The sequence below is a fragment of the Dermochelys coriacea genome, chromosome 3 (genome assembly GCF_009764565.3).
Source record: "Dermochelys coriacea isolate rDerCor1 chromosome 3, rDerCor1.pri.v4, whole genome shotgun sequence".
NCBI classification, from domain to species: domain Eukaryota; kingdom Metazoa; phylum Chordata; order Testudines; family Dermochelyidae; genus Dermochelys; species Dermochelys coriacea.
This window is the reverse complement of record NC_050070.1, coordinates 134,723,598-134,746,146: the sequence shown is the minus strand read 5'-3', so window position 1 is coordinate 134,746,146 and position 22,549 is coordinate 134,723,598. Positions and strand designations below refer to the sequence as shown.

Here is a 22,549-nt window from a genome sequence, read left to right as displayed (position 1 = left end):
TTAATCCAAATGGAAAACCTCAATTTAAATAGTCTATTTTAACCAACCTCTGTTATTTTCTAAAAAAAAAGGTGCATTATTATTGGTTGCTATAACCATTAAAACATGTTGATTTTCAAACAACTAGAGCCTTTGCACTAGATTAGGTACACTTTTGCTACCTAGGATTCAGATTTGTTTTAATTGTACATTTTAGTAGATTAGAAAATGGTGATTACATTGGTTATTTACTAGATAATTAACTTTTGCTCAGTATTTAGGTCAAGCTGCATTAGGATGGAAACTGGAATTGGATTAAATTCACAAAGAGTATATACATTTTTATTAAACAAAACTAAATGTTTTGGATACATGAACTTCTCTTATCAAAATATGTTTCACATTACAAAACATAATGTAATGTACATAACATTACACATTACAGTTTACTAGAGGAACTGCAGGGTTAACTGTAGTCAGTGAATTAAACTAATTATTTCAGGTCAGCCTGGAAAAATGTTCAAATATGCCTCTGAGAAAGTGACGGGTGCTTAAGTTCCTACTCACCTAAGTCTCTTGAAAATGAGACAGTCTCCTAAGTTACCTTAAGCAATCCTTCAAACTTTTAAAACTGGTAGATCTCATCCCCCTCTCCTCATTTTTATTGATTTTAAACAGGTTTATTTTTAAAAAGAAAAAACATGATATTTTAAACCGGAAAATAAAAAAAAATCCCAGCTAAATTTAAAAAGTTACCAATTTTTATCCACTCCCATTATAGTGTTGGCCTTCACTTCATTCCCTGGCAAAAAGTTCCACAGGTTGACTGTGTGCTGTGTGAAGTACTTCCCTTTGTTTTAAACCTGCTGCCTATTAACTTCATTGTGACACCCCTGGTTCTTGTTATATGTGAAGGAGTAAACACTTCCTTATTCCCTTTCTCCACACCATTCATAATTTTATAGACCTCTATCACATCTCCCTCTCCAAAGTCGTCTCTTTGCCAATCTTAAAAATCCCAGTCTTTTTAATCTGTCCTCATATGAAGTTGTTCCATGCCCTTGATCATTTGTTGCCCCTCTCGGAACCTTTTCAAATTCTAATTTTCCAATCCAATTCTAAGTGTCCTTTGAATGTTTCCTGGAGATGGGAATTTTATAAATTCCCTGACCATGAATGCTTCATAAATATATGTGATTGAAAGACTTCAGCTAATTAAATTGTTAACTTGTGAGCTAATTTTTAAATGAGTGTTGAAGCAGGGAATCTGATTCCTGAGTTGAGGATTCTGCAGCAGAAGCAATTTAATGTGGATCCATTTTAAAACTTTGAAGAAAGAATCTGGCTAATTAACAGATTAGAAACAAAATAATTTATTGGTAGTCAAGAAAGAGCTCCTTTGTAACTGGATGGAGTTTATTGGGTTAGTTTCTTATTTTATTAATGAGATTTAGTGACATTTGGAATACTTCTGCCTTGGGGGGAAAAAAACCAACCCACCAACCCTGTTCTGGCTAACCCTGAACCCCTGCAGCGTGCTGAGACTAAGAGTTATCCTGTGTTAGGGCAGCACCCAATAGCTACAATGAGACAGCAAGTCAGTTAAAAAGCTATTCAGAATTAAGAGCCAAGACTTGGATGCTGGTGTTTCAAAACCACAGTCTGCGCTTGGGCCAACAGTTCTTCCCTACTGACCTACACACCAACCCCAAAACTGTGAGCAGTTGGGACCGCATCATCGGAAAACAAGCAAAAACTCTGATACACATGGTACCCTTAATAGGGAAGAAAAAAATTAATGAAGGAAAAATAACTCATCTCTTGTGTCTTCCTCCTTTCTCTTTAGGAAAGTGTGTTGTTCCATCTAGGAAAAGGAGTACTTGTGGCACCTTAGAGACTAACATTTATTGGAGCATAAGCTTTCGTGAGCTACAGCTCACTTCATCGGATGCATTCGGTAGAAAATACAGTGGGGAGATTTATTTATAAATATAATATTTATATATAAATGTCCCCACTGTATTTTCCACCGAATGCATCTGATGAAATGAGCTGTAGCTCACGAAAGCTTATGCTCCAATAAATTTGTTAGATTCTAAGATGCTTCAAGTACTCCTTTTCTTTTTGTGAATACAGACTAACATGGCTGCTACTCTGAATTCCATCTAAGGAATTACTGGACACAGAGTTTCTCCTTTTGCAGGAGCCTGCCTGATAGTGCTAATGAAGAATAGTAATGAAAAGCAAACACTTTGAAATAACACCCTACTGGGAACTAGCTCTGTGGGTTAGGAAGATGGTCATTCTGTGTGTTTGATTCTGTGAACTGGGAATCAGCTACTTCTTGCCTTTCAAATGCACATGTAAACATCCTGTTCTCTCCCCCCCCCCAACACTGCCTCACCAAATCAGATGAAGATTTTTCATCCTATATAGATAGTATTTTGCATTTTAGTCATGTAATTAGAGGGATTCTCAGTGTTCTCAGGGGCAGGGAGAATATTTTTTTTAGCACTGGTGACCAGCCCTTTGTGCATAGGTTCGAGCTATATCCTCTCTCTGGGGGTTTGATCCTGCACTCAGTAAAGTTAGCAGTAAAAACTCCTATTGACTTCAGTGAGGCAGGATGAAGCACCAGATTCCTTCATGAGTCAAAATAAAGTAACTAACTCTTCATCTTCCCTGTATATAACTTCAATATCTTACCTCTTCCACACTGAGCATTTTAGTTTTTCCTCTATTGCGTTCACTCGCTTATACAGCTCATCCTTAGAGGTGTTCTACTCTATCATATTATGAACATCTGTTCCTGGCAAAATTTCCAGTCCATTTTGTATTCAAAACAACCTGGAGATAAATTGCTCTCTAGTTCTTGGCGGACTGTCTTGCACCTCTTCAAGAAGTTTGACACTCTTTCCCTCATTCTTGCCTATCCTATACTTAACAGTGGGGCAAAGATCAAGAACACCCTATTAAGTCACCTACAGTCCTTTATAGAGCCACACACGACCGTCCTCCTTACTATTATTTAGAACCATAAGTTCTGTAGTTATCTTTGAAGAGCCCCTCTTGTCCCCTTTAGATTTTACTTCTATTGCTATCATCACCTTCATTTCTATTAAATGGTTTTATATTATCAATTGTGTCCTTACCTTTCATTGTCTGACTGTTTTATTAACAAGACAAGGTAGTGGGGTAATCTTTTATTGGACCAACTACTGTTTGGGAGAGAAGCAAGCTTCCGAGCTTACACAGAAGCTCATTCTTCCTTCAGATGGATACCACATAGACTTCCAAGGGCAAAATGTAGCACAACCTAATTCCTTCTTCTCCCTCTTCCTTAAAATTGCAGATGTTCCCTTAATTTAACTCCTATCCAAAGGTTCTGACAAGGGAAGGATGATCACTTTCTACCCCAGCTGCTCTTCAAAGATACCACAAATATTGTAGACTTGGCCTTGAATATTGACTTTAGCATAATCTATAATGACTCACTGTACCCAAAGATACTTGAGAAATATTTTAGTAACCTGCAAAGTTCTTAAGTAAAAAGAAAACCATTTTTTTATATCCAAACATATTTGCTATTTATATGAGGGCTTCATTATTTTCTGCCTTAAGAGTATTCCATTTTGCATTCATAACATTTTTCTGAATTGGTAAGCTCAATTTAGCATTTAGATTTGTTACAGCCAAACTATATTGTGTGAAATTTTCAAATGCATTGCTCAGATCATTTTTCCATAACGAGTCCCTTATGGGGGAAAATGATAATTGGCGCCATTTCTTCACTGTTCAAATCTACAATTCACAAAAAAATTACATGTGGAATTTTTGTAAATGTTACTGCTAATTGTTTTAAAACATTAACCTTAAAGGAAGACTCGAAGGAACAGGTAAGATGAAAATTGATCTTGGATGAGCATTTCTAGAACTCCTTTAAAACTTTGGTTATTCTAAAAACAAACAAACAATTTTAGTGTATTCCCATACAATAAAAAGAATTGACACCCTGGAAAAATTGTACTCTGACTAAATATAATTAACACAAATAACACATGCACAAGGAATTAGCATTGTGGTTGGATGTGCAACCCTAATTCTGTCATTTTCCGACTTTTGAATGATTAACCATACAACTTCAATATTATCTTAGTGTTATGTATGGAATTTCTCATTTCTAATTTTATCAGAGATAAGAAATAAAGAAAATTAAAAGAACTTCACTCTCCAGGTAATAGCAGCTCTGCAGTTTTGGAAGAAATGGTATGAGCTCATGTAAATTCCATGATCTGGAAGCATTTGGCTGGACCTCATATACTGTTGATTTGTTCCATACACAGGTGGACCCTTGGAGCTGTGCAGATGTGGAAGACCACTGCCCCTTTCCAGCTGTGGACCTCCAAGGTATACTGAAGTAGGCATCCCTCCTGAGCAATTTACAAAATATGAAGGAGCCCCACTACCACTTACTTTGGGCCTAATTCTTATGTACTCTTCAACATGAGTAAAGGTATCGGAATCAGACACCTTATAAAATGTTCAGCTTTTGAAATGAAGGCAGAGAGGAATTCCCCTCCTGGATAATGTTTAGTAGAACAAGTGTCCTCCTGCCCACGTATGAGGCTACCGTTATATTCAATAACACCATTTTATCCCATTAAGTAAAAAGGTGCTATTGTTCAAGATGGTGATTTCACAAGGAATCTCGTAATTGTGCCAGCACATCAACACTGAACAGCATTCTGACTGACATAAAACTTGAGCAGAAGGAAAAGCTTCAGAGCCAGAAGAAAACCAAGAGGTTTTAGGAATGTAAGGAAATGAAGTATATTGATGCTGGTAATCTGAGAACCCTAAAAATGTGCCCAATTCACAAAGATATGCTAGAAAAGTAGCTATTTTAGCTCCTGTGAAACTATTCACCAGGGAATGAAATAAGTGAAATTCAGATAATGACATTTTATTTATATTACCCTGAAGACCCCATCCAATACCTATTGATTTTACTGCTCTGTAAAGCAAGCACTATTGATCCTATCCCCTCTGAGTGTAGTACATTTCGTTTTCTACTCAATTAAGAGAGGCAGTTTTGGAACACAAGGTCTGCCAAAGTTAGCTGGTATAACTCTGTAACAAGTTCCAGCACTCTGAGGGCTGCCCTGTGTTGACAGGCCGTTTGCTCTAACCCTCCCCTTCCTGCTCCCTCACAGTCGCTTCACCTGAGTTTCATTCATCACCTGCCCCCTTACTCTATTCTCCCTTGCCACCTATCCTCCTTAGTCCCTTTCCTTTCAGCTGATCATCGCCTATGTAAAACCCCCATCAATAAAAAAAAAAAAGATTGAACTAACATGACATTTGCCACATCACACTGTTCACCCTGCTTGTGTCTGTCTGGTCTATTTAGACTGTAAGCTCTTCAGGGCAAGGATAATTACTACTGTGTATCTGTACAGTGCCTAGCACAAGGGGTCCCCATTCTTGGTTGGCCCTTAGGCAATATTGTAATAAACATGATTGATTAATGATGATACCAGTAATAATCTACATAATGGGGAGGAGCCAGAAATGAAGTGAAATTCCATTCTTCTTGGAATGGGTGGGATATTTTATTTTAAATAGATGTCGCCTGCTTGCTGAGAGTTGGGCTAGATGTTTTCAGATACTGTACTTTGTTTTTCTGCTATGTCCACCATGACAAACATTTTCATGAATCATCCCCAGCACCATAGTCACTAACCAACCTCTTAAAACCTTTGTACTATCATTTGGGATGGGAATCCTTACTGTCCACCCAAGCTGCATCATTAACTGACATTGGAAAATTGTTATGAATCAATCATTTAGACTTAATCCTAGGCTTTCTGCCATCTGCCTATCCAACTCCATGCTCTCACTTAATGGAAAGTACATTTACTGAGGTGCAGATTCCATGTATCTCTTTGCAACAGGGAGATTGTCAAGAACCACCTGTAATTTATCGTATGGGGAAATTTATGCCCAGGGATGTTCACAGTGGACTACAGGAAAGGCCAAAAGGACTTGAAAGAGGGAGAAAAAAAAAGAGAGAGCTTTAGTATGTTCTGTTATATCAAGATACTAATTTAAACAAATCTTGTTCTACTTTAGAATGTAGGCCTTAATTCTGCAGTCCTTACTCTGGCAAAAATTCCATTAATGCCAACAGAGATTCCTTCAGTGTTAGAGGAAGAATAAATATTTGGCTTCAAGAATTTCTGATCACAAAGGGAGTTTCAAGATTACAGGACAGGTCCAGAGTTTGGAACCCAGCTAGAGCTTCTAAAGCATAATACATAGATTTAGTAAGGGCTATAAAGGATCTTGGCAGAGCTAAGGCCTAAAGCAGGACAGCTAAATGTATTCTTTAGCTTTACTTTCAGATTACTTGCTCCCTGTGCCCTACTTAGAATTTTAGAAATTACCACTTCTATGCAAAGAAACAGAATGATACTAGGAAGAGAGAAAATGGCAGCCATCTGAAGCTACATTACCCTAATAAAGGCTCTTTAACTTGCTAGGAGTAATGTGGCAACACAGTTTACCAAGGAATGGTATTACACAAGCATGTACAGTATAATGTGCTCATATGAATTGTGATATTGGTAGCTGCTTTTTGGTACAGGATACAAAGTGTTTGTTAGGAGCTCCAAACACCAAAGCAAACTTTGTCAGAATTGCAGATGCTGCAAGTTGTATAAAAACCCTGCTGCATATAGGTCATTAACTTATTGACATCAGAGCCTAGATTTAAGAGAAACATTTTAATGGTCTATGGAAATGGTTGAATGCTGAGCACAAAAACAAGCAAGTTCTGGTCTCTTATTAGGTTGGCAACAAACAAGGTTTTATTCTGAACTACCACAAAGGGAAGGGTTGATCTTAAAAAACAATAGTTTGAATGCCAATTTTGTAGGCCTCTCCTCTGTACTGGATACTATGATTAGAGATGTTTATCATAGTAGGAACTGGTATCAATACCCAGAGTTAAGGTTGCCTGACACTTTTCATTATAAGACCCTGTGTTTTGATGCATATAACTTCGCAAAACTTTAAACATTCTTGAGGAAATTTTCCATGATGAATCATTTATGATAACTCCCATTACATGCTAGGCACTTTCTATAAACTAGAGAAAGACAGAAATGATCTTGGGGTTCATTAAACAATCCAGTGAATAAGAAAGAAATAAAACTTATTGAAAAACTAGGGAGTTCCCATGATGAATTGCTGTACTCACCTACCCTTTCTTCTTAACCCTCCTGCTGCCAGGGCACATCTCAAAAATCCTGTATTTATAATACTGTCCTTTATGAGGGGGCCCTCTCTAAATTATAATAGTTCACAAACATCTCTCTACAGACAATACATGCTCCAAGGACCTCACATTATAAGGTATCTTGAATATTTGGGACTAAAGAAGCCTCTATTGAAATTAATCTAGTTATACTACACTAGAATGAAGGCTAGTACAAGATGGGTTTTGAAGGAGAGAGCAATCTTATTGAATGGAAATAGAGGATAAGCTACCCTTCCAGGGATTCATTCACAGGGTCAAAGTTTTCCATGAAACTATGCTGCCACTGTACCAAAATGCTTCATTCATCCACTCAGTCACAAGCCTGTCAATCTGGCAACTTTCATGAGCACTACAATTACTTTAGGAAAATATATTTTCTAACACCTATGTTGTTTACAATAGCTGTAGCCTTAGCTAAGGTAGATCAACGGTTCCCCATTTAGGATCCATAATTAACCTTTATGCTGACAATACAATTCAGTTAATTTGGAGTTTTGTTTACCCCAAGATTAAGACAGAGACTGGAGACGGAGCAGGAGGCTAGGGGAATTCTCCAGTTTGGGTGTAAACATAAAAGTTTACTCCACTTCCTATTGAAGTAATTAACATTGACTTCAAAAGCAACAAGATGGGGTCCACATTGGCTTTAGAGGTCTTTTTTTTTTTAATGAAATTTAAGGTAAATATTTTTAATAGCAGCAAGAGACCAATGAGGTAGTGAATGCCTACACTGTATTTATTCTTAAAGATTTCTAGGTGTGGGTTTGAGCACTACAAAGCATACTGTGGGGCTGAAGCAGATACAAGGCCAGATTCTCACTTACACTAAGGCATCTTTGCATTGTGCTGGCAGAGTAAGGATGTCTAACTTAAACTTACTCACATTAAGGCCTCTTTATATTGCTAGAGAATAAAGAGGCTTTAGTACAACTGAGAATTAAGGCCATAATATTTAATCATACTGCCATTCTCCATGCTGAGCCAAAGATTCAGTTCACAGGCAGTGAGCTGTTACCCTAGATGTGCTGGAATCAGCACCTAAGGCCTGGTCTACACTGGGGGAGGGGGGGGAATTGATCTAAGATACGCAACTTCAGCTACAAGAATAGTGTAGCTGAAGTCGACGCATTTTAGATCAACTTAGAATCACTTACTTCGCGTCCTCGCGGCACGGGATCGACGGCTGCCGCTCCCCTGTCGACTCCGCTTCCACCTCTCGCCCTGGTGGAGTTCCGGAGTTGACAGCAGAGCGATCGATTTATCGTGTCGACTCTAGACACAATAAATTGATCCCCGATAGATCAATCACTACACGCCGATCTGGTGGGTAGTGTAGACGTGGCCATAGAAACAGTACAGTGGTCAGTGTGGGGGAGGAAAAATAGGACCATGTTTGCTAGATTACCTGGATTTGCTATTTAAAAATTTAGAGGTCTGCCACTCTGATCAAGAACCCAATCCATTTTCCATTGACTTAATAGGCACTGGATTAGGCCCCAAGGAAAGAATGAATATTTATTTGAAGACCCTCTTTCCTGTTTTGTAGATATCCTCCAATATCTTTGTTTTATTTGTTCTCAATTAAACAATAGAAAACGGAATGGTAAGATAAATAGGTTTGCTTTTATTTCTTCTCACTCTGAACATTCACTATGCTAAGGTTCAGTCAGTTCATAAATAGTAAACAGATTATGACAAGAACTGTTTAGAATGAATTCAAATATTAACAGCCCAATGAGAGTAACATGGGCTCTCTGTATTGACAGTTTTAAACTAGCAGATGTTTAAATTATAATTGAAAATCAAATCAGTTAAATTTTTTTTGTTCAAATAGTATTCAATAATTATACTTTAGTTGTCCAAATCCATTTGTCTTTTAATATTTAGACTATTAAAAGACAAGCAGATTGGACAATTAGGCTGAGACACTCAGCTAAAAAATGACTACATGACTATTATCTGAAATCTTTCTCCTTTTCAGAATCCCACTCAGAATGGTTTGTCAATACAGTGTAGTAGAGAATTTGTTAGGAAATGTGTAGGGCACTATGAACTAAGATACACATCACTTTGTAAGGCTTATCAGATGCCAAACTGATCTGAATATCAATCGCACTATACTGCTTCAACTTTTGTTATAGCAGATTTATTAAAACCAGGGATACTGAGGTGTACAGAAAACCCTAATTTAGCATTGTGCAGTAGTTAACATAATACACCCTACCTAGGAGCTAGACCCACAGTCCATTAAAATCAATGGAATTATTTTTATTGACTTCAAGTGTTGGAATACCCTCAACAGTAAATCAAGTACCTAATCCAAATCACAATGAACACATTAAGCCAAAATTACTCCATTTTAAGGCCAATAAATTCAATCAACTTCATGGATTCACTTGACATGTTAATACTCTCTACAACACTGTCACATAATTTGGTTTCAGTTTATAATATAGTGACTAATTACAGTAGTTACAATCTAACTACAGTGTAATTAGACATGCATACAACTTTGATATCTAATTAATATAACCAGAATGTTAATTACATGACTGAATTACTATTGCCCCCTTGGTATTTTTTACATATGTTATTAGACTCCAGATATAACATTGCATATACACACACACACACACACACACACACACACACACACACACACAGTATTTGTTATTTGGATACCTATAATCACCATGGGTTCATATAACTGGAAGCTTCAATACATGACTGCAAAAAATTAGTATGTACACACACACACACACACACACACACATTTTTTGCAGTCATATATTGAAGCTTCCAGTTATATGACCCATGGTGATTATAGGTATCCAAATAACAAATGCAGTGTAAGTGGATTGTAAATAGTTACTGTATTAAAAATGATACCCATTAAGTCTACTCAAGAATCTGTCTACACTTCTTTTGCGGTGGTAGGTTAGTATTGGGGAAAGATGCAGGAGGGGGAAGGACGAGGTAACAGATGACACCACATCAAGCGCAATTGCAGGCAAGTTACTGTATGATGGTAAAACATGCATTTTAAGGGTCAACACTAGGCAAAGCACAGAAGAGGAAAAACAGCGGAGGACTATCACTGGTGCAAGTTTTACCTGCTGATGGGCTACAACCCTAGTATGTAATTATATCTCTGATCAGTTTTATTATGTAGAAGTTTGGTTAATCTGAGTTTTTTTTGTTTGGTTTCTCCCCTCACAGAAAAACAAAATTTGTTCTCCCCCAACTGGTATTTCCTGCTTCCTTTAACTAGTGAAATTAACAACATTTTCAAACTACAGCAAAATCCCCACCCTCAACAGACTTTTACCCTGAAGAGGAAGACATGCCAGAGGAGCTACAAAGTTCATAGGGGACTGTAAAGGGGTGGCACCCACCTCTCACGAGTGCCCCATGGATTCTCTCAGCAGCTCAGCCCTCTGGCTGAGGCACACACACTGTCCACCTTTCCGGGCTATACAATCCAAGTTCTTATCTCATCCCTGGTATGGGGCCATAGCTTTAAAGCTTCTCCCAGAGGTACTGCGTGAGCTGGGGCCCACCTCAGTACCTCACTGGTCTGGCCAGGTTCTGTGCTCAATCCTGCTGGGCTTCAGCCTGCCTGCACTGACCTTCTGCTGGTCCTGTTGCTCTTCCTGCCAGCCAGGCACCCAGTCTTCAGCAGCCTTCCTTAGGCTTCAGTCCTGCCTGCAGGGAGCTGTCTGTGGTACTACTGCTCTTTTAACCACCCAGTCTTCACTCTTCAAGTTCCACACAACAACCAAATGCCCTGCTGCTTGTCTTATATAGGACCTTTCAGAGGTCTCTCCAGCAGCCGCTCTGATTGGCTGCAGAGAACAACCACTCATGACTGCCTGGAGGACTTCTCTCTGCTCTATTCTGGGGCAGCTTGATGCAGGGCTGTGAGGTCTCCAGCAGGGTGCCACAGGGACTTTGATATTGCTACCCATTTTACATGGAAGATGCAAACAGATACTACAGTGATGAGTAGCAGTATGTACCTTTGGATGTATGTTATGTATTAGTTATATAATAGTTATGTATTAACAGAAGATCCTCTTAGGTTACTAGTAATAAACCAATATAAATGTAATTACAACTGGGCAGCCATTCCCTTTCCTATTACTCAAACAGAATAAACAGTCTCTAAATCAGACTGAGTAGTGCATTTTAATAAAATTGATATTGCTTCCCAGTGATTGTATGCTTGGAACCATGTGTACTCTTCCTTCTTATATGTTTGTAGTCTCCAATCTGGCCAGTATAACTGATTACTTTCATACTTAGTCACACACACACACACCTAAATTATTCAAGTGCATCTCTCATCAAGAAAAAAAACTAGTTAAGGAAACATTAGCAACTAAACCACTCACAGTTCTACACATTAATCCAATTTTTATGTATAAAAGTTAAATTCCAGCGTTGCCAATATCCTGTTGTCAAATCCATGTAGGTGGACCTGTGTGTCTGTGCTGAATCCTATGGACATCAAGGGATGACTGGGCCAATTGCAGGATTGGGGCTCCGAGTTGCAATTCTCAACACACCTTTAATCTTTGTTTCCATACTTTTTTGGGTGCTGTATGTTTGCTTTGTCGCAAGGATGCCACAAGACGTTCCAGTGAAAGCTGTTCTCAGGGTGGCTGGTAACATCAGAATAAAATTCTACCAACCGGAGGGGTGTAGATGGCCCAAAGGCAGACCCCCGATTACATGGTTTCATCAAGTCTGTTCCGATGTTGGACTCTCAGGCCGCCAAGCCTTCGCGGTTGTGCAGGAAAGGACCAAATGGTGAACGATCGCTACAGCTGACTGTCTAGCTAAACATTGAAGATGATGATACTAGCTTTAAGAAAAATTCTGCAGAATTTTTTTTAATCTGTAGACCTTAAGTAAGCCCAAACCACAATGCTTATCCCTCTTGATCATTTGGCTGCTAAGTACTGTGTCTTGAATGGTCTTTTAATGACCATTGCAGCTATAGCCATATGGAAATCACAGGATGTAATTCATTCTACATGCCAATTCAGTCCTTAGAAGTCTCACAGAGGCCAGTGGTGTGGATGCTTGTCAACTAGGAACATAAAATGACATCACTGGCTCATTTCACAAAGGCCAAGCTGCCCTCAGAGAGTAATGACTGTCACTTGCCAGGTACAAGGGCTGGAATTGAAGCAGTGACCTAGAATTTAAAAAGGCTCTGTATTCCTTTTCCAGTCACCTCTACCACCCAGTTCCCCACAAACAGGATCTCTTGCTATGTATTCAGTTATATTGGCTGAATCAGTAAAATGAAGGGTTCAAAGTTCTTCACAGCAGAACTTTGGTGGATGGATGAACCTCCCAGAATTTGAGATTTGCTGAACTTCTAGAACTATAAATTTGATTTTCAGATAATTTGCTCATTGGATTTTTTCATGTGGTTTTAAAAAAAAACAATTCTTAAAGTTTGCTGGGATGAAGGTGGGGCTTCATCCATTCCTAATAAAGCCAAGCTGGCAAAAACATATAATCCTCTACAGTAGTTATCCTTTTTCTTTCCTGTTACTTTGGCCAGGTCTCCTCTAATTCCCGAATCACTTTACTGGCTCGTCTCTGGGCTTTACTTCATATTCAATATTTGTGTCCTTGCCTTCCAGGCCCCTCATCACACAACCCGTGAGTAAATCTGGGACCTGGTCTCCTTTTGGCTTTTCCAATCCCCTGCCCTTAACCAATGGTGCCAGACTATGTTGATGGGAGAAGCCATCCTGCTAACATAGCACTATCTACACAGGAGGTTAGGTCGGTATGACTGTCGCTCAGGAGTGTGGATTGTTCAACCTCCTGAGTGAAGTAGTTATATCGCTATAGGTCTGTAGTGTAGACTAGACCTAGGAAAGAAGAGGTGTTAGCTAATTCGTGTTAATCATAGAATATCAGGGTTGGAAGGGACCTCAGGAGGTCATCTAGTCCAACCCGCTGCTCAAAAAAGGACCAATCCCCAACTAAATCATCCCAGACAGGGACTTTGTCAAGCCGGACCTCAAAAACCTCTAAGGAAGGAGATTCCACCACCTCCCTAGGTAACCCATTCCAATGCTTCACCACCCTCCTAGTGAAAAAGTTTTTCCTAATATCCAACCTAAAACCTCCCCCACTGCAACTTGAGACCATTACTCCTTGTTCTGTCATCTGCCACCACTGAGAACAGTCTAGATCCATCCTTTTTGGAAACCCCTTTCAGGTAGTTGAAAGCAGCTATCAAATCACCCCTCATTCTTCTCTTCTGCAGACTAAACAAGCCCCGTTCCCTCAGCCTCTCCTCATAAGTCATGTGCTCCAGTCCCCTAATCATTTTTGTTGCCCTCCAATGGACTCTTTCCAATTTTTCCCACATCCTTCTTGTAGTGTGGGGCCCAAAACTGGACACGGTACTCCAGATGAGGCCTCACCAATGCCAAATAGAGGGGAATGATCACATCCCTCAATCTGCTGGCAATGCTCCTACTAATGCAGCCCAGAATGCTGTTAGCCTTCTTGGCAACAAGGACACACTGTTGACTCGTATCCAGCTTCTCGTCCACTGTAACCCCTAGGTCCTTTCTTCAGAACTGCTGCCTAGCCGCTTGGTCCCTAGTCTGTAGCAGTGCATGGGATTCTTCTGTCCTAAGTGCAGGACTCCGCACTTGTCCTTGTTGAATGTCATCAGATTTCTTTTGGTCCAATCCTCCAATTTGTCTAGGTCCCTCTGTATCCTATCCCTACCCACCAGTGTATCTACCACTCCTCCCAGTTTAGTGTCATCTGCAAACTTGCTGAGGGTGCAATCTACACCATCCTCCAGATCATTAATGAAGATATTGAACAAAACTGGCCTCAGGACTGACCCTTGGGGCACTCCACTTGATACTGGCTGCAAAGTAGACATATAGCTATTAATCAGTACCCGTTGAGCCTGACAATCTAGCCAGCTTTCTATCCACCTTATAGTCCATTCACCCAGCCCATACGGCTTTAACTTGCTGGCAAGAATACTGTGGGAGACAATTTCAAAAGCTTTGTTAAAGTCCAGGAATAACACATTCACTGCTTTCCCCTCATCCACAGAGTCAGTTATTTCATCATGGAAGGCAAGTAGGTTAGTCAGGCATGACTTGCCCTTGGTGAATCCATGCTGACTGTTCCTGTTCATCTTCCTCTCCTCCAAGTGCTTCAAAATGGTTTCCTTGAGGACCTGCTCCATGTTAAAATCCTAGTATGAAAAGGCAGTTGTGGTTTTAGCTTATTATCTGGTTGTGGTAAACCCTATTCTCCCTCCCTGCCCCCCAGGGTCTACCTCAATCAGCTAACTTGTTAAACACCCTTTTTTCCTGGGGCTTGTCTATCTAGATGAACAATTAGTGCACAGCAAGGTGGGGTGTACATTTACAGCACATTAGTCAGCCGTGCACTAAATATGTCCATATGGACTGTGCTACTGAGCACTAAAAGATCCCTAGTGCACTTTGATTTACTCTGCTTTTAGAGAAGAATACACCAGAGTGCACTAGTGAACTTTCAGAGTACTATAGCAGGGTCTGCATGGACAGTGAATGAGCAGCAGGCGAGTGCGCTGTAGTACACCCCAGCTTTTGCACCCTAACTATTCATCTAGACATGCTGATAACGTAGATGTGGCACTAATTTCTCTGTATTTGTGTCAGGGATCCCTCCCCACTCAGAACTCTAGGGTACAGATGTGGGGACATGCATGAAAGACCCCCTAAGCTTATTTCTACCAGCTTAGGTTAAAAACTTCCCCAAGGCACAAATTCTTCCTTGTCCTTGGAATGGTATTGCTGCCACCACCAAGTGAGTTAGACAAAGATTTAGAAAAAGGACCACTTGGAGATTCTGTTTCCCCAAAATATCCCCCCAAATCCCTTCTCCCCCTTTCCTGGGGAGGCTTGAGAGTAAACAAGGTGAGCACAGACCAGACCCTTGGGTTTTTAGGACACTAAAAACCCCAATCAGATTCTAAAAAACAGAACTTTTTTTATAAAGAAAAATGTAAAAGAAATACCTCTGTAAAATCAGGATGGAAGATAATTTTATAGGGTCATAAGATTTAAAACAGAGGATTCCCCTCTAGGAAAAACTTTAAAGTTACAAAAAAAAACCCAGAATAAACCTTCCTCTTAACATAGGGAAAATTCACAAGCTAAAACAAAAGATACTCGAACACATTTCCTTGCTATTACTTACTATTTCTGTAATTTTAGATGTATCATTCAGTAGGAGCTGGATTACTTGCTTGGTCTCTCTCTTTGTCTACAGAAAGAACAATAAAAGCACAAACAAAAACCTTCCCTCCCCCCAGATTTGAAAGTATCTTCTTTCCCCATTGGTCCTTCTGGTCAGGTGCCAACTAGGTTAATGGAACTGATTAACCCTTTACTGGTTAAGGAGGGATTTTATGCTACCCTTAGCTGTATGTTTATGACAATCTGATTTTCCATTCTGGTTGCTTTCTGCTCTTCCCCCTTCCCCCATCTGCTCATCAGAATTCAAGCTGAACTTTCAAGCCTGTAATGCTGGAGTGAGTTCATAATTAGGCAAGAAAGTTTGCCCATCCCTACTTCACACTTTCCAGAGGCACACTACACAGCAGGAATGTCTGCCATCAGTCTACTGTTGGATTATTAATAAGTCATTTGTTCAAATAAATGAAGCTTCATTAATTAGAAGTAATGACTTAGGAAGAGATGCATAAAATCTCATCTGCACAAGAAGTGCTTTATTCAGCTTGAATCCTAACCAATTTCTCCTTCAATTACTGATGGAATGAACATGGTGAAATTTTAAGTCACAACAACATTAGGAGATTTCATTTTTGAGAAGATGACTTCTAACTGGAGATTGCAATTAAAAGGATGGATATGTAAATGAGAAACATCATTTATACAGGTTTCAGAGTAGCAGCCGTGTTAGTCTGTATTCGCAAAAAGAAAAGGAGTACTTGTGGCACCTTAGAGACTAACAAATTTATTAGAGCATAAGCTTTCATGAGTTAAGTGAGCTGTAACTCACGAAAGCTTATGCTCTAATAAATTTGTTAGTCTCTAAGGTGCCACAAGTACTCTTTATCATTTATACAGAAACTGTGATCCCCTGCTCTCTGAATTTGTTATTTTAGTTAAAATCCTTTCCCTTTCCCCCAAATAAACAACATAATTCAAGATTTTAGTGTACGAGCACTGTGGGGAAAATGTAGCAGCTAGCACCAAGTAAAACATAGGAAATGCAGCAGAGGTCCAACCAGGGTCATGTCCAAACACTGGGGCTTCTCTAAGACAGAGATGTCACAAAGAAGCAACATGGTGATTTATCCTGGGCTTGGGAGATTTGGCTTTGCATTAGTTGTGGCCATTGAAAACAATGTGTAGTTCCAAAGGGCATCTCTCAAACTTTACATGGAGTGATAGGCAGCAGCAGACCGGCATTCGTTACACTAATCATATGAGAATGAAGACTAATTACTTAACCCTTCCTACTTGCATTCTGATGGCTAATGTTTATTGTTAGAATTGTACAGTTCTGTTGCTCAAACCCACTGGATGTTTTTATATACAGAAATCTTATTGAAGGTGACTTTGCACTGACATATTTTAATAGAAAAATGGTCTCAGAGAAAATCAGTGATCATTGCAGTTAATGACCAGAATGCTATGACATAGTGTAATTACCAGGGCTATTTGAGCTGTTCAAATGCAGTTAGGAACTACCATCCACAAGATCTGTCCAAAGAAAGCCAAAGGTTGAGGTCTAGAAGAAATGTTAATGAGAACACACTTTAAGTGAAAAGTCACAACATCATTAGATCGAATTTCCTGTGTAGGTACTGTATGTGGAGGTGGATGTTTCAATCTCCTGCTGTGGCTTAGAGAAAGTTGTAACAATTTTCCACTCAACACTAAGCAATTTTTATTATTTCTATTTTTGTCATTCTTACCTATTCTAAACATTAGCAGCTCATAGACTATCTTCCTGCCAGCAACCCACCATGACAGCTATGCCTAGTGCTCGGCATCAGACTGTCCGCATGGTGAAACTCTTGTGGGAGGGAACCGTGTGTTCTCGGGGGAAAGTCCTAGCTGGTGTATTTCTCTACCACCATAGATCAGCAGAAGACAGAGCTTCTTCACCTTTAGGATTCCAGTATCCTTCTCTTTGTGAAAGGCTTCTCTCAATACAACCCATGGCAGAAGAGCTTTGCAACGTCACTTCTGGAAAGGAGCATCTTGTGTGAATTTTCACTTAAGTTTGCAGAAAAGGTCTTGTCCTTTCCAAGTGAAACATTGCTTTTCATAATCACGTATATATGGCAGCCTGTGACTGTAATGATGAGACTATTATAAATTACTAGATAAGATATGGGTCTGAGGTTATGACATGCATGTTATCTGGCAGCAGGTCTTTGTTTGTCAGGTGGAAAGGTTTTGTTTGTTTGTGTGATTAAAATAACTAGCTTCCCCTTTGGATCAACAAAAATTTCACATACAAACAAAGTGAACAAATGTTGCCTTTTTGTAGGCTTCTCAAGGAGGTCAAAACCAAAATTTCACTGTTTGCCAGCACACAATGAAATCACAATCACACAACATGGTGGGGGAACAGGCTCCAAGAATAAACATCTGCAGCACATGGTCTTAATCTGAATTTCTTGCAGTGTGTACAGTGCGGCGCAGCTTGGATGTGAGGGAGATTGTGCCAATGTTGAAAGAAGATATAAATAAATACTTAGCACTTACCTACCACTTTTCATCTTCAAAGCTCTTCACAAAGATTAGGACAATCCATCTTTAAAGAGTGCCAAAAATAGGTACGATTTCAATTTACATTTAGAGTTTGGTTTGGTTTCAGTTTAATGAAAAGTGGGAAGGATGGGGTGCAGGGATGTGAGAGTCTATACCAAAAAAAAAAAAAAAAAAAAGAGAGAGAGAGCGAGAAAATCCCATCCGCAGAGTGGAAAAAGAATGGAGAAGGAGGAAAGGGAGAGTGGGATGAATCTGAGTGACTATTCCAAAGCCCAAGAATTTTCCCTCTGGCATTTATTTTAAAGGGAAAGAGGCAGGGTGGGAGGGAATCTAGTAGCAGCATCAGCATCTTCTTGTCCTATTATGACCATGTGTCTCTCAGCCTTTCATTCTTTAAATGATCAGTTTCCATTGCCATCTTCCTCAGAGTTAGAAACATGTGCCAAGTACATGGAGCTAGATCCACAAAGAGACTCTGTGGTACCTAAATGTTGCACTTAGGTTCCTGAGATCCTCAGATGCCACTTACCTTGTGGACATCTAAATGCCCTATGCACCTAAGTTTCTGCCAGTAGATACTGCACAAAGCAGTTCAAGTCTGACACCACTAAACTGCTCAGCGTTCTAGCTCATGTCTTAGCCCCAGCCTGTGGTGCCCAATCTGATAGGTGTGCTCAGAACATGGCTAATTCACAAAAAAGACAACTGGGGCAATGAGATCAGGAAGAGTGGTGGTGGTGTTTAAATCCATCCCCAAATAGTCAAGAGCTCAGTGGCTAGGGCATTCACCTGGGATATGGGAGGCCTATTTTCAAAACCCCACTCTGCCTGATTTGGAGCAGGGAAACCAGGTCTCCCACCTCCCAAGTCAATGCCCTAACCATTAGGCTATTGACTATTCTGGGGAGGGGTTCTCTTAATTGCTCCTGTTGAAGTTGTTCCACTTTGGGTTTAAATGTGCCTAGAGCAAATCTAGCAGATTGGGACCCAAAGGCAAAAAGGGCAGAGGAACACCTACTTTCTGAATCGTACTGGGGCTTAAGCATGAGTTAGGTGCCAAATTACTAGGCAGGGTCAGGACTTAGGTGGACACATGCCCAGCTGCCAAAATTTAGGTGCCTTGGAGACTTTAGCAGTGGAAACTCAGCAGCCTAGAGATTTTAGGCACTTCCAGGATTAGGTGGCAGCTGAGCGGGGGTTCTGTGAATGCCAGTGGGCCTAAATGTGGGACCTAGGCATCTAAAGTGGCAGACAGGTGCCTAAGTCCCTCTTGCGAATCCCATCCATAGAGGACGTCACAGGTTCACCACATGCATAACAGGCTGGCAGGAAGTGCTTACAAGCCTACAATTCCCCCCTTTGAGCATAATGACTGATTCTAGGAGAATGGAAGAGGGAGAAGGTGTGGAATTTTCCTTGGGACTAGACAGACTGCTGTCTCTATACCATGCCCAGAACCTTATTTAACACTGTTTAATGTTGGACAGTTTCAGGGTCATGTTAATACCTTTGACTCTTTGGCCCTTTGTTCCATTTAAAATTTATACAACACTTCTAATCTAACATGCTTTGAAACAGAAGTAGGTCAAAGTGTAGTAGGGAAGTTTTGGTATGAGGCAACAGGGTCCACTCAGACACTTAGTGAACTTCAGACTAGATTTGTCTCCCAGTTTTGCACAAACTAGGCATTTGTTATAGGCAAGTCTTTAGTGAACCTAGGAAAGCAGTCTTCACTTTAGCCACTGATTCACTCAACAGTTGCAGCACCAGCCCCTTATCTCTTTAGAAATAAGGAGAGGGCAAATGGGAGTGAGGGAAGGAGAAATAGGTGGATATTGGTTTAGGCATTCAAGGAGAAGGATGAGGGATCTGTCTGAGGGAATTTGTGAAAAGGTAAGAGACACCAAAGTGAATCAGCAAGGCAGTCTGGTGACACAGAAGCAGGCCAAAGATTTCCAGAGAGTCTGGAGGAGTCCAAAAATGGACTGGGGCAAACTTCAAAGTATAAGTAAGAGCCTTAGGGCCCAATCCTGCATGGTGCTAAGAACCTTCAGGAGTTGTTCCTACTTTACAGAAGTGAGTCCTTAAGAGGGAAAAGAATTTGCGTGGTTGGATCTCGCAGGGGACCTCACAGTACTGCAGAAGACATTTTATCCTATCTAACTTTCTGGGTAAAAATTAAATCACTGATCACCCTTCTCTGGGGATTTGGGGAATTCCATCAAGGTAAGGAAATCACTCTAATCTTTCCTCCAAATTAGTGGCAGAATTTTAAAAGGGGGCTCCCAGAAGCCTGCCTCACACTATCAATTGAGTCATTATTCCTGGGAATTAGGTAATAATAAAAAGTAAAGTAACAGCAACCCAATGGAAATGGAAAAGAGATGTCAAAATAGCCAGTCAGTTTTACAGATCTACATGAGTCACAAGCATTTTGGTTTTAGTTAAGTATTCACAGCAACTCTAATGCACCAAATGCACTATGTTCCATGAAATAATGAACTAATTACTTAAGATTGGCTTTGCAATTTGTCACCTCCCATTGCCATGTTTTCTCCTAGTAATTTTCTACCTTATCTGCTTTTGCTTCATTCTCTTCTTTTGGCCCTATTACATTGTGTTGTTGCCTGTACACATGATTCACCTTGTGTCTTGTTAAAAGTTATGGTACTGGGGAAACAGGGAGAATTTAATTGCTAGCTCTTTCATTGATACAGTTTTAAAAAGGCAATTTAATGTTTATTGCCTGCTTATTTTACTGCTGGGTCAGAAAAAACTTATTATAGCTTAGGACCTCCATCTACTCAGTATGGATTAAAAGGAACTTTAAAAAAATCTTATAGTCAATTTTTCTTTTACTTCAAGGCAACAATGTTAAAAATGGGTGAAAATTGCCATCCTTTTTTTAAAAATAAAGACTATTTTTACAGAGTTTTTACTGTACATTTACTATACTGGAACCAGCAAATATTCTTATGTCACAGACAGAACACTGGATGCCTGGTTTAGAATTTGCAGTACACACATATGTCGGACTACAGAAAATAATCCCCTGTAACTTCAGAAGCAAGACACATGGGGAAAAACTACATCTCCTTGCAGCAAAAATTGATAGGAGGAACATTAAATCAGCTATTATAGTTCAGAATTAGTGCTGTGGATGACTAGAATGACTAATCATAAAGAGCAGAGGACTGACAGGCTAAAGCCTGCAACTACTTCCTGGTTTTTCAGTGGACAGCATCAAATCACGTAGAGCTTTTCAACCATATGTCTCTTTAGAATACAGCTTATATAAAGGGTGGGGGACTGTAATGCATCTTGTGCAATAGATCTGCTCCCTGTATCCCTGAATCATCTTTGTAATGTACCTGATGCTCTTATAGCTCCTAGTGTTCCTAAATGCCACAGACATGAATGTTCCTTTATGCTTCTACCTCTGTCTCAATAAGGATCTCATCCTGTATTGTCTCTCTCCTGGTGATTATTTTCGGTGGGCTTCCTTGTCTCCTGGACTTCTGCTGTCTTTCTAGCCTCATCTTCTTTTCTGCCAGAGAAAAACACATCCTAAACAGCCCTCGTGGTTTTAATTCCTACAGAGGTCCAATGCACATGTTCCATATCAGATTGCTTTGGACCCCTCACGAGCCAGTCTTTATAGAGTTACATGTGTGTTTAAGTGCTTTGCAGGATCAAGGCCAGCATTTCCACGGCCAGAAAATGAAGTACCATAAGAGCAGGTCTTGTATGATTCTGCCACATGGCTCTGTGAAGCACTAATGGGGGGAAAAAACACCAACATAAACAAACACATACATTAAAACCCTAGCACTCAAACCCTAATGCTCCTCTACTTCATAATAGTCACATCTTACTAGTCATATATCCCCATCTTTGTCTTGGGATGAGTGGTAAGGAGACAAATATTTGGCATGAAGAATTAAACAGGAACACTAACAGCAGTGTTCATAAGAAAACTCTCCCTCTAAGAACTCAAGGATATTTTGACTGGAGCAGATGAGGCTTAGAATCATAGAAGATTAGGGTTGGAAGAGACCTTAGGAGGTCATCTAGTCCTACCCCCTGCTCAAAGCAGGACCAACCCCAACTAAATCATCCCAGCCAGGGCTTTGTCAAGTTGGGCCTTAAAAACCTCTAAGGATGGAAATTCCACCACCTCCCTAGGTAATCCATTCCAGTGCGTCACCACCTCCTAATGAAATAGTTTTTCCTAATATCCAACCTAGACCTCCCCCACTGCAACTTGGGACCATTGCTCCTTGTTCTGTCATCTGTAACCACTGAGAACAGCCGAGCTCCATCCTCTTTGGAACCCCCCTTCAGGTAGTTGAAGGCTGCTATCAAATCCCCCCTCACTCTTCTCTTCTGCAGACTAAACAAGCCCAGTTCCCTCAGCCTCTCCTCATAAGACATGTTCCTCATCCACGTG

The 22,549-nt window shown here is 40.1% G+C and overlaps 1 long non-coding RNA gene across 1 annotated transcript; it reads right to left on the bottom strand.

Annotated features, from left to right (window-relative positions):
• Positions 1-448: 448 nt before the first annotated feature.
• Positions 449-21,722, bottom strand: LOC122459104. Its single transcript, XR_006279570.1, has 3 exons — positions 21,712-21,722; positions 9,046-9,052; positions 449-583 (listed from the first exon to the last, which is right to left on the bottom strand). It is a non-coding gene; the product is annotated as an uncharacterized LOC122459104 (long non-coding RNA).
• Between the last annotated feature and the right edge of the window lie 827 nt (positions 21,723-22,549).